Source organism: Talpa occidentalis, unplaced genomic scaffold (assembly GCF_014898055.3).
Source record: "Talpa occidentalis isolate TD23 unplaced genomic scaffold, MPIMG_talOcc4v2.1, whole genome shotgun sequence".
Classification (NCBI taxonomy): Eukaryota; Metazoa; Chordata; class Mammalia; order Eulipotyphla; family Talpidae; genus Talpa; species Talpa occidentalis.
Genome location: NW_026555331.1, coordinates 119,978,881 through 119,992,458, shown reverse-complemented (window position 1 = coordinate 119,992,458; position 13,578 = coordinate 119,978,881). Strand labels below are relative to the sequence as shown.

Sequence of the window (13,578 nt, the reverse complement as noted above, 5' to 3'; positions counted from 1 at the left end):
TTGCAACTTTGTTTAATCCCTCTTCTCAGACTTCTTTTTTTTTTTTTAAAGATTAATTTTTTTTATTTATTTATACAAGCACTGGGTACAGTCAGAAGCGCAGGAGGGTGAGAGGATTCACCAGAGCCAGAGCAGGGAGCAGAGCAGGCAGAAGGACCAAAGTACACTGCTGAGGGGAGCAGCGGGGGCAGGAGAGGTCTGCGCACCATGTGGGACCCTCCTCCGGTGGCCGGGAGCAGCCAGGGATAGAACTGGTGCTGCCGAGGCTGTGGGCAGCTTCGCAACCCAGCGCTCAACCGCTGCACCACCAGGGAGGCCCTTCTCAGGCTTCTTAAACTCACAAATAAACTCAGGTCTCCCCATACTAGTAAACAAACAAAAAAACCTCTCAAGCTGTTATTTCTCCTTTCCTTGGATTCTAGAAAGAGTAGTCCTGACTTGCTGCCACTGCTTTCTCATCACCTACTTATCCCTAAGTCCTTGTGATTTAGTTTATATTCTGCCACTCCTGGTTCTCCTAGAATACAGAAGTAGCTGGATTCCACAGGAACAATACTATTGATGTTGCTGCTCTAATACTGGGATGGCAAGGACTACCACCACCATCACAACCATGACTTCTAATACAGAAAGAGATTCTGTAAGAGAAGTCCAGGTTATTTTCCACAGATCAATTGTTCACTTAATTTATCTCTTACTATTTGTCTTTAAATAATATTTTTAAAATAAACATAAGTGTTTATATTTAAGCCCTTTTTCTTAATTTAGCAAAGTACCCTGAAGAGGTTTCATTATATTTTAAGTAGGGCAAGAGAAACCTGTGAAGAGATGCAAACCTTTCACACAAATGGAAACTAGAAGTAGCAAATGAAATGTCCAGATTGACACCTGAGAAATAGGATGACCCAGAGACTTTCTAAAACAAAGAGGATAATGCTAAGCAAAACAAGTAAAAAAAAAAAAAAAAAAGACAAAATATTGGATGGTTTCACTTAAAGTTGAATATAGAGAAACAAAGGGTCAGACAAAAGAAAACCAATGACAAACCCAAGAAATTTGACTGTGGAATTGGGGTGGTATACCAGGAGGATGATGGAGAGCCAAGTGTAGAGGGTACCCAATGGATTATGGTGGAGGACTGTGGGTATCTTGGTGGTGGTGATGGTAGGGTAACATACATCTGAAGAGGTGTGATTTTTATACTTCTGAATCGTACTGTATGTTGTAAACCATGGTTATGCAAAAGAAAAGAAACAAACACCGAAGTCTTTCTGAATAAATTAAATTCATTGACATGGGCATAAGTGAGATCGGTTTATGGAAGGTGTTACTGATTTATCCATAATACTCCCTTTGGTATAGAATAATTATAAATTGCTGATATCTTCCAAATAGTTTTTTAAAAACCTCTGATATTTGTGATTTCTTAGCCTGTAGTATATTTACTTTCATGAAGACTCAGGTTTATTTATTCCCCTTCTTTTAATACCTCAGACTGTCTTTGTTTATTTTTAAATAAAGTACCATAGCTTTACATCCTTGCTAGTAATTTGACAGTACAGAATGGGTCTTTAATGGGATTGTATTGGTAATTCTGTCTTTAGTGTCCTTATAACTGTTAAATTTGCTTTCTCTTTTTCGTAATATTTTAGTAACTTAGTATCTTTGTGCAGAACTATTCTAGGTGCTTTAACAGGTATTAACTGACAAAAACCTATGAGCCAAGTACCATCATTATCCTCATCTTACAAATGAGAAAAGTAAGGCACAACTTGGCCACAATCACACTCTTAGGATTTAAACACTGACACACTAGTTCCAGAACCCATGCTTCCAGCCACTATTCTCTGCTGCATGCCCATGGTAATATCTTTCTGCTTCCATCTGCCTACAATCCATTAGCATGGCTGGTAGCATAAGGTGGGAGTGGAGTAACAAGTGAGGGAACAACTGGGAATCAATACATTGGGATAGCCATGAGAACTTCCTAGTCCTGTGTTTAAAATGACATTTTCCAGATTTCAAGTGGGAATTAACAACTACAATAGCGCTCTCTACTTTTCAATGGCAGTCAAACCAGAAGATATAGCATACATTTTACTTTTTTTTTTTTTTCATTTTATCACCCTCTCTGCCACGGAAGCTTTATGAGGGAGGCTTAGAACAGTGCCTAATATATCATAAATACAAATACATCAGGGTATGTGGCAGATACCTTCTTTAAATTCCACCCAATGATCCCCTCTACTGTATTGATACCCTTGTATAAGCCTCTCCCTTTGAGAAAGGGCTATCCCTAGTGACTTACTTTTAATAACAGAAAGTAGCAAATGTGATGGGATAGTATTTCCATAATTAGGTTACAAGAAATTATGATTTTCATCTTTAGGCAGTTTCTTTTGCTGACTTTGATGATGCAAGCTGCCAGGTTGTTGAGGCCTACATGGCAGCAAATTAAGAGTGTCCTTGTGCAACATCTAATAAGGAGCTCAGGCACACAGTCCAAAAGCTCATGGGGAACTGAATTCTGCCAAGAGCCACACGAATTTGGAAGAGGATCCTTTTCCAACTGAACCTTCAGATGAGAACCCTGAGCCCTGTCAGTACCTACACTGCAGCCTCATGAGATCCTGAAGCACAGGACACAGCTAAGCCATGTCTGGTTTCCTGACCACTGCAACTTGGAGATAATGTGTTTTGTTTTTATTTTTAGCAGTTATGAACAAACAGTGGTGCTACAAATTATTGTTATTGTTTAAGATGGATATCCCTCCCACTCCTTTGTTTTTAATCTCAACTTCATTTATTTCCATCTAAATTTTATTATTTCCTTCCTTCTATTAAATTCTGGTCTTGCTTGTGCCTCTTTTTTTGCAAGGTGTACAAATATATTACGAAATTGTTTATTTGGGATTTTTCTTCCTTCCCAATTGAGTTTGTATTGAATTAGTTTCCCTCTTAAGACCCTGTTGTATCCCATACACTCTGGTAGTTTGTCTCCTCGTATTCATTACTGAGGTATTCTTTTACGTATGTTTTAATTTCCCCTTTAATCCAATAGCTATTAAGCAGCACAAGAAACCAAACATTTATGGTTTCTTCTGTTCATTTTTTGAAAAATAGTTGTTTCTAGCTTTATGGCATTATGATCAGAAAGAATATTTGGCATGATTTCAATCTTCATAGTTTTATTGACAATTGATTTGTGTATACACATATAGTCTATTCTTGCAAATGTTCCATGTACACTTAAAAATGTATATGTTTATCCCAATTGTTTGGAAGTAGAGTGTTCTTCAGATCTCTACTAAGCCTGTTTGGTTTAGGTACTCATTTAAGGTTACCGTTTCCTTATGTATCTTCTATCTTACTGATCTGGTCATATTTGTAAGTGGAGAATTAAAACTCTATTATTATTGTGTTGTAAATCTCTCTGTAGTTCCATTAGTAATCACCTTATACATCCTGGTGCTCCATCATTTGATGCATATGTTTTTTCTTGTTGTTGGATTAGGCCCTGAATTATAATGTAATGTTCATCTCTATCCCTTATTACCTTTTTTAATTGGAAATCTATTTTATCTGACATAAGTAAAGCAGTTTTTGACTTTTTTTGATTTCCATTTGCTCACAGGATTGGTCTTTCAGTCTTTAAGTTTGTGCTTGTCTTTGTTGATGAGTTCCCTGTAAATGGCAGAAGGTAGGACTTCATTTTGAAATTCACTCAATCACCCTGTACCTTTTCACTGGTAAATTCAAGTCATTTACATTTCAGGTGGTTACTGAGACATAAGTGCTTCTTGCCATTTCACTATTAAATTTTTTTTTTAGTTTGTCTTTTCACTTATTGACATCATCTTCCTATTATGTTTTGTTTAGGTTCCATTTCCATTGTCTTATGTGTTACTTCTATCAATTTTTGCCTGAAGGTTCTGCCGAGGTTAGTATATGATGGACTATTTATGCGGCCTGTTGGATGGTCTGATCACAGTCTTATTTGGATGGGCCAAGTTTTTACTCTGCTCCTTCTTCATATTTTTTAATTTTGGTATCTGTTACCTCTATATTTGTTTTTGTTTTTGCTATTTATACTAGCCCCTTTAGTACTTCTTTCCAACTTTAGTACTTCCATCCAATTTGGGATTGATAAATTCTTTCAGTTTTTGCTTTTCAGTGAAGCTCCTTATTCTTCTGTCTTGAATGATAATCTTGCAGGTAAAGGATAGAGACTGGAAATCTTTTTCTTTGAATAATTTAAATATCTACTGCCATTGCCTTCTTTTTTTTTTTTTTTTAAAAAAAGATTTATTTATTTATGCATACAAGAGCTGGGATACAGGCCAGAGGTGTGAGGGGTGAGAGGATTCACCAGAGACAGAGTGAGGGACAGCACAGGCAGATCGACTGAAATACACTGCTGAGGGGAGCAGCAGGCAAGCCAGGAGAGGTCTGCTGCGCCATGTGGGTTGCTCCTTGGCCAGGGGATTGAACTCTTGCTGCAGAGGCTGCAGACAGCTTCACAGGTTGCATCTTAACCCTTGCGCCACCAGGGAGGCCCTGCCATTGCATTCTTGACAGTAGGTTTCTATTGAAAAGTCCATGGACAGTCTAACTGGCATTTCCTAATAGGTCACTTTTTTCTCAATGTTTTTAATATTCTCTCCTTATAATTGGCATCCAACAATTCTATTATAATCTTGGAATGTGTCAGCCTGGTCTTATTTTGTTCAGTACTATTTGTGCCTCTTGGCTCAGGATGTCTTGTTCATTTCCCAGATTCAGTTGGTTCTCAGCAATTATTTCTTTAAATAAATTTTCTATGCCTCTCTCTTTCTCTTCTCTTTATGGAATCCCAATAATATGGACGCCATTTCCTCTTAGGTTATCCCAGAGAACTCTTACATGCCTTCATCTAAAAGAATTTTGTTCTCTTTTTGCACCCAACACTAATGATAAAGGACTGATCACAAAAATCTGCAAAGAGCTGATGAGACTCAACAACAACGAAGAAAATAATCCAGTAAAAAAATGGGCAGAAGAGCTAAAAAGAAACTTCTCTGAAGAGGAAATGCAAATGGCCAACAGGTATATGAAAAAATGTTCAACATCACTTGTCATCAGGGAAATGCAAATCAAAACTACCATGAGATACCATCTTACACCAGTGAGAATGGCACATATTAAAAAAACTAGCAACAACAAATGTTGGCGAGGGGGTGGAGAAAAAGGAACTCTTCTGCACTGTTGGTGGGAGTGCAAACTGGTCCAACCACTATGGAAAGCTGTGTGGAGATTTCTGGACCTACTAAACATAGAGCTTCCATATGATCCAGCAATTCCACTCCTAGGTATTTACCCAAAGGACACAGAAACATCAATTCCAAAGAACACCTGCACCCCTATGTTTATAGCAGCACTATTTACAATAGCTAAGCTTTGGAAACAACCCAAATGCCCAAAAATAGATGACTGGATCAAGAAGATGTGGTACATATATACCATGGAATATTACTCAGCATTCAAAAAAGATAAACACATGCAATTTGCAGCAACATGGCTGGCGCTGGAAGGGATCATGCTCAGCGAAATAAGCCAAAAAGAAAAAGAAAAATACCGGATGGTCTCACTCATAACAGGAATCTAGAAAACTTAAATAAGGGACCAGGAAAATGAGTAACTAAGAAAGTGAAAATCAAAATCAACAAAAAACTATGAACCAGAGACACTTTTAGGGGGGCGGGGGCGGGAGGGGAGGGATTGGGGTCAGATTGGGGGGGCTGCAATTGTATGGGGAATATAACAATAAAATTTATTATTTAAAAAATAAATAAATAAAAGAATTTTGTTCTCTTTGTTGCTCTGTGTGTTTCTCCACACTGTACCTTCCAAGCTCACTAATCCTCTCTGTTACTTGCATTTATCTACTGTTGTGCCTTCTACCATATTTTAAAAATTCAATCATAGTATTTTCCCACTACTTCTTGTTGTAGTTCTAGTTATGCCACTCTCATATTTTTTTTTTTAAAGATTTATTTATTTATTTATACAAGCACTGGGTACAGTCAGAAGTGCGGGAGGGTGAGAGAATTCACCAGGGCCAGAGTGGGGAGCAGAGCAGGCAGAAGGACCGAAATACACTGCTGAGGGGAGCAGCGGGCGGCAGGGGAGGTCTGCGCGCCATGTGGGACCCTCCTCTGGTGGCCGGGGAGCAGCCGGGGATCGAACCGGCGCTGCAGAGGCTGCGGGCAGCTTCGCAACCCAGTGCTCAACCGCTGCGCCACCGGGGAGGCCCCTCATATTTTCTTGATCTTTATTGTGTTCCTGTTTTACATCATTGATTGTTTTTCTTAATTCAGCAAGTATGTTTATCATTGTTACCTTAAACTTCTTATCAGGCATATCCTGCAGTTTTGCTGGAATGAGACATCTTTCAGGGCTTTTTTGGGTATTGTTGTTATTGTTCCAGTATATGGGTTATGTACTTCTGTCTTTTCATTTTCAGTTTTGGTGGACTGTAACAGGGAGTTCCTTTTCTTCATCAAGTGGTTTTCTACCTCTTCTACAGGAAGCTAGGTATAATTCTAGATTTTTCACCAGGATGCTTAGGTGTTTATTTTACAGGTGTCTTATTTCACAGACTATTGACTTTGCACCTATTCAGATGACCAGGCCCCTGTGTATCAAGGAGTAACAGACAGAATGGAACTAGGGCAGTATGGCACCAAAAGGTCTCCTCCAGTGAGCATCACGGGCTCAAGCTTCATGTGGTGCTGCAGGTACCTGAGTTGTGTGAATCCACAATGATTCCCTCCCCTAGGCCAACTCCTTGGCCAACATATCTTTTATAGTGCTGTGCCAACCTTAACCTCTAGGCTGTGGTTGAGAATTAGAAGCAGAGCTGGGTGAGGATTATAGGGCCACGGCCAGGACTTGTTCTCTTTACTTTTTGAATAAGGAGCCTTACCTTAGGGTGCTTATTCCTGTTAAGTTCCAGGTACTTAAGCTCTGGTTAGTCAGAGCATTCAGTTGTCTTGGTTTTGGCCCTGGGTAGGAGTAAGGTAGTAAGGTAGATGTTTCAAATATAACAGCTCAGACTGCAAAAAGCCTTTTCTATGAGATACATAGTGTAGGTGATCCAAACTAGTTCTTCTCACTGGTTAAGGCTCCAACTGTTCTAGATCAGGAACTTCAGTATCAAACCAGTAACCACCACCCTGCACCCCTATTCCTATAGTTCTCCAATTGTGTCACCCCTGCCCTGTTGTCTACCCAACAACTCTGTGCATCCCTTTCACCAGCATAGTCCCAGGTCTCCAACATCCCTGAGGTGGGCATGTGCCCGAGTCAACAATAGTAGAGGGGCTGCCCCTCCCTCTTGTGGGTTGTGCTGCCCCATGTTGCTGCAAACACTGTTCGATTTCAGCTTTTTGTACCCTACCAGATCACTGCTCCTGATGAACGCAGTATTTGTCAGTTTGTGTTGTATTTCAGGGATTGTTAACTTTGCTCTTCTGCAATTTAGTTGTAACATGTAAAGGAGGCAAACCTGGCCTCTTTCCTCTGCCACCATCTTGCTGGGATTATGACTGCAATGTTTTAAGCCACTAAGTTCTGGGGTAGTTTATTAAGCAGCAATAGGTAACTAGCACATAGTAAATTATAAGAGTTCATTAAATGTTTTTGAGTTTAATAATTGAGAAATTTTGAGACTTCTTAGAATAAAAGTTATTTGAAAATTTGGTGTTATCTTATTTCTTTTCTCTGATAAGACACTGTTTTGTTCAACCTAGAGTTGAAAATAAAAAAATGTTTAATACTTGGACTTACTATAATTTTAAAACAGTAAGACAATCCTTCCTTTGGAATCAGCAAGACCCTAACTGGAGAGCTAACTAATCTCTTGGGCACTATGCATAAACAAAAAGACAGAGAGCCTAGTGATAATTGAAACCCATAGAGACAACAGAGAACAAACCGAAGAAATAACTTCTTAGTGATTAGATAATTATTGAGAATGACTGTGGCATCATTTTAGCAGACTTTGAAAGGCAGAACAGTTTTATTTCAAAATACTCTCAAGTATCCCTCCTCTTTTCATTTTCTCTATTGCTACCACATTAGTTCTAGTCACCATCAGCCCTTGTTTGGGTTATCCGAATAGTGTCCTAAGACCACGATCCTTTTAAAACATAAGTGAGATCACGCTGCTTTTCTAGATAGTTTCCATCCTGCAGATGACATGAGCCTCATGGCCTTATAAAACCAAAAAGATCTACAGGCTGTCCTTGTTACCAGTAAATATATAGATTCTAGAAAGCTGCCTGTTTATCAGAACTTGCTTGCTGAACCCACATTTGCTGCCCTGGACATAAGGGTGGATGACAAAGACCTCCTGAGCAAGAAATTATAGGACAAATTAAAGTGGGTTAACCACAAATAAATGGGTAGAAAAAAATTGTGAGAACACCCTGAAACCCAACTCAAGCAATGTGGCAGACCCAGAGATACTGGAAAAAGAATATGAATTGCAGAACCAACTTTGGCATTGTCAGCAACAGCCCTGGGTAAAAATAGGTTCCACAAGTAATACCAGGAAATGCAAACCAAAGCCTTTAATAACATGGCCTAGAAAAACATGGAAAAATCTTATTTGTATTGATAGTTCTTTTACCTTAAAACTTGAATGAAAATTACAAATATTGATGTAAAGTATGTTTGTCTTTGATAAAGATTATATAAATACAAACTTCTTCAGGCTAGAAGTCAAATTTTGTCAATGTCCCCATTTCTAGACCAGGCACCATATGGCTATTTGCTACTACCCGAAATTCTTGGTACGCCCTAAACAAATGCCATATTTACTTGATTATCATCCTTACAAGGCTTGTCCTGCCCCAACAAAACGTTGTTCATTTTGAGGAGAAAACTGGGAATTTTCCCACGTTAGTAAGTAGATTGTTCCAGTTAGTAGACTATCTTGGTTGTCAGAATGACTCTGAAGTCCTGTTAAAAGTGGGAAAAGAGACATAAATGTCCCTATTTACACAAATACAAAATTCTTTTTTTTTCCTTTGAGGTAACATTGGTTTACAACACTGTGTATGATTGAGGGGAGTAGCTTCTCAAATGTACATTATCACTCCAAAATTCTTAATTATTGTTCAAGTCAGCATTAAAATTAACTTTGGTGTCAGCGGGAAGCAATTTACCTGCATAGCTCTTAGCCCTAATCTTATAAGTAAAATGACTCCTTACAAAGATTATTCTGGCAAATGTGAAGCTAAAAAGCTGCTTTAAAATTTCTACTTTCAAGTATTTTTAGCAAGTCCATTTACCTCAATATGGCATAAACATGCCTTTCAACTAATCTTACATTTATCCCCTTTGAAAGACTAAATTTTGTTGGTAAAATGCCTGTCTCCCAGTGAAGAAAGCTATTATTTCTTTTTATTGCTGTCAGAACTTTAAGGCAAAAATAGTGATATTTGAGGTCTATGTGGTTAAATTGGCACATACTAGGTACCCTAATACTAGGTATGCATACCATCTGACTCATCATCTGTCCTGGGAAGAAGCACAACTCTCGAGTAAGGGGAATCTGTCTGTAGGTTCTCTCTGTGTGATCATCTACATGGTTTATTGCATAGGCCCCAAGGAAAGGGTTCCCTATCGGGAGGAAGTCCCCAGGAAACTTTTATAAATTCTTCTAAGTTAATATATCCCTCAGAATCTTGAAGAGATTATTTTACATGGTGATCAGTGGCTTGGGAACTGTTCAGGGTCTGCCTATGTGATTGTAGAAAGGCAACGTAACTCTCTATACTCTGTTTCCTCATTTATAAAATGAGGATAATGATGGTACTCTCTTAAAGTTGTGAGAAGTAAATGACATAAAGCATGTAAAAATGCCACATCTTGGGCACATACCATTTAGACTACAGCTCTTATCACTACTTGATGGCATGTTTTAGGCTTCTTTGACTGACAGTGTCGAAATTGTGGAACACAAAAGTATTACTACCCTTTAGCAGACAGCTAGAGATGAACATTGCTTTGTATTAGACATTTATCATCTATTTATAGAATAGAATAATGAAAATTATCATGGATTAAGCTCAGATCGTCATACTTGAATTCTAGCCATGATTTTAAACTTTCATGTTTATTTTTAAAGGCTGACTGGAGAACTGTTTTGTAAGAACCAAAAAAGAAAAAGAAAAACTCCAATTCAATTATTATTATCAGTCTGAAACACATGGCTCCATGACAGGCAATACCAAAAGGAGTTTAATGGACAAGACCTTTGCCTTTAAACTTATGGGAAGAAAAAGAAAACTAAATGATCAACTGAATTAGATTTATATCAACCATTGTGAAAGGCGATGACATTAAAAGATAAAACATTCATTTTTTTATGATCTAAAAAGTATTGGCTCCAATTTTGTGGTCTTTAAAATTTGGAGAAACTTCCACTATAGGATACTATTTCTAAAGTTGACACTGTGTTTTACATATGTCATATCTCATTTAATCTTCATAACACTCTAAGGTAGATTTTAAAAAATAGGTTCTATTATTTATATATTTCTAATTTTATAGATGGTCATCCATATGCTTTCTGTAAATAAAAAAAAAAAAAAAAGATGGCAGGGGGAGGTTAGTCCAGATGTTCCCTCTCTACTTCTTTCCCTAAAACTCAAATTTTCTTCAAAAAAAAAAAAAATTGAAGGAACTTGAGTTGTCCTTTAATGTATGATACAATATTATATATTAGGATTTAAAAAAATATTTATTTATTTGTACAAGAACTGGGGTACAGGCCAGAGGCATAGGGTGGGGGGTAGTGAGAGGATTCACCAGAGACAGAGTAGGGAAGAGAACAGGCAGACTGACTGAAATACACTACTGAGGGGAGTAGTAGGTGAGACAAGAGAGGTCTGTTGCGCCATGTGGGTTAGCTCCCTGGCCAGGGATCAAAATTGTGCTGCTGTGGCTGCAGATAGCTGCATAGTGCTATTACTAAACCCCTTGTGCACCAGGGAAGCCCAATATATATTAGGATTTTATGATGTCATACATATATATATGTATACATACATTTATGTAAAGTGTATCTTTATGCTGTTTTCCAGTAAATATTATGTTTATATTTAAAGCAGAGGGAATGAACTTATGGGCCATAGCTCTAAAGTTGTGTTTAGACAATAATAAATTGAGGAAAAGAGAGTAATAAACAACATGTTTGATTTTTTATAAGTTGATGTTTGCCAAGCGAAAAAGACAAAAATATCAAGAAAAAAAAGGCAAAGCAAAAATAGGCTCCCTAGAGAGGGAATGGCCCAAGAATAGAGAAGCAGTAAAAAAGGAAGACATTTCCTAACATATTTTCTCTTCTTAAATTGCAGTGCAGTCTAGCTGTAGAAGTCTTCAATTTTGTTGATGGCAAATATGAAATAATTAATGACACAACATACTAACTTTCTCTTTATCACCTGATGCAGCAAAGTTCAAATTGCCCTTCAGTTGGAGGGTAGAACCTTGGCAATATCAAGTAATTTTTCTAATTCCAGTTTAGGGTTAGTAGCTTGTATCCATTTTTAAAGCATATCCAAGTTTTGAATCTAAGCACCACAAAGGCAATCCTACTTAAAACATGCTTCAGCATGAGTCACTAATTGCAACAATGTCAGGGAAAGTCTACATTGCAACAATGTCAGGGAAAGTCTACCCGATTTGCCTATAAAAATTGCCTATAGAAAACCACATACACCGACTTTACAGGAATTCTTTAATGCTGCCACTCTTAAAGCAACTGCTTGTTTAGGCATAATCAGATTAATTCTGGGGAACAGCAGGTCCAGGTGACCAAATTCAAATCTTAGCTTTTGCTGCTTACTTGTGATAACCCCCTCCCATCCATCTTTCTCAAGTGACTAACCCCCTCCCACCCATCTTTCTCAACTATAAAAGGGATACAACTACCTTCCTGGAAGTGGTGGGCAGCATGAATGTGGAGCAAAATGGTTCTCAAGGAACACTGGCTCTCAACTTCAGAGGTTCCCGTAATGTCATCTCCCAGAAGTCCTCTTCAGACTTTTTCATGTTACGTGATCATGGTGTGCTCCCTCCAGGTCCCGCTTTCTGGAGTCAGAGGGGCGTGAGGACACCTTGGCTGATGAATGAACAAACGCATACATGGCTGAGACTGCCCACTTCTTCAGCAGCAACAACCCCTGAGTACAGTTCCCGGGAGAGGAGACAGATTCTCTATGTTCTTCCTAACCTTCCCTTTCTGTTCTCAAAGAAACAAAACAGGGCCTCCCTGGTGGCGCAAGGGGTTAAGCACTGCATTGTGAGGCAATCTGTGGCCTCTGCAGCATGAGTTCGATCCCCAGCCGGCCAGAGAGAAACCCACATGGCGAGCAGACCTCTCCTGTCTTGCCCCTGCTCCCCTCAGCAGTGTATTTCAGTCAGTCTGCCTGTTCTGTTCCCTGCTCTGTCTCTGGTGAATCCTCTCACCCTCCCGCACATCTGGCCTGTATCCCAGTTCTTGTATAAATAAATAAACAAATCTTTTAAAAAAATCTTAAAAAAAAAGAGAAACAAAACAAAGCAAAACATCCACAAATAAGTGGAAGGAATGACACTAGGCTCTATATGACCCTAATCCAATGCCATCTGGCTTTAATATTATAAATAAGGTAGTAATCTATGCCATAAATGAGACAGACAGTGCCACGTGGCTTGTTATTCTAGGATGGATAATACCATGGTGAGCATTACTAACATATCTTTATCAACATTAGATGAAGAGTATTACTAAAATCTCGCCATCTGTTTTTTTCATTTCATGAATTTATCCTGTATATGTAAATCCTACACAGTATTAGCCCAAATCATATAGGATGTAAAACCTCTAATGATATTCAAGAAGTTGGCAATATTCTGAAAAGATTTGCCTAGTCTCATTGTTCTTTGATTAACTTCTTTCAACTTAGTCATTTCAAATTTTTATGTTTTACTTGGGGTGATTTGGGAATAATTAAGGCAAAGGATGTTAGCAAGCATTTACTAAGACCTTGAGGCCAAATTACAAGAACTACAGATTGGCCATCACTATATCTCCCTTAGGCCTCCCTCTCACAATGCTCTAACTTGTTCTAATCTGCATATAGTTTTTAAGGTTGTTTCCCCACAGATACACACCATGTTTTAACTTCAATTGGCATAAATACAGTTATATAGCCAGCACTTGTATTTGATTTCATAGCCACTAGTTTACCTACATAAATTTAATTACACTGGATTTAAGATGAAAGTATTTCTTATAGCCACAGCCTGTGATGAGCAAATGAATACCCAAATGGCAGCCCCGCCAGAGCATACCTCCTACCTCCTCCAATGTCCGGCAAGTCACCAGTCACCTTGAGACCGGACTCCAGAAAAGCTTAGGGTAAATTCACTGACAATGGGGAAAGATTTCTGGTGGGTGTGGCACTAGAAATTCCAAGGCATGGCTGGGTGCTGGGAAGATTACAGAGTCAAAGAACATTTTTAACTGTCCATGAAAAAGAAAAA

At 38.4% G+C, this 13,578-nt stretch overlaps 2 protein-coding genes across 5 annotated transcripts in view; one reads left to right on the top strand and one right to left on the bottom strand.

The window, feature by feature from the left end:
* Positions 1-13,578, top strand: part of FBXL13 (F-box and leucine rich repeat protein 13) — a 141,057-nt gene that overhangs the window by 55,381 nt on the left and 72,098 nt on the right. The window lies entirely within an intron of this gene.
* LRRC17 (leucine rich repeat containing 17) overlaps positions 1-13,578 on the bottom strand; it is a 37,149-nt gene that overhangs the window by 8,283 nt on the left and 15,288 nt on the right. The gene's annotated exons all lie outside the window — the stretch shown is intronic.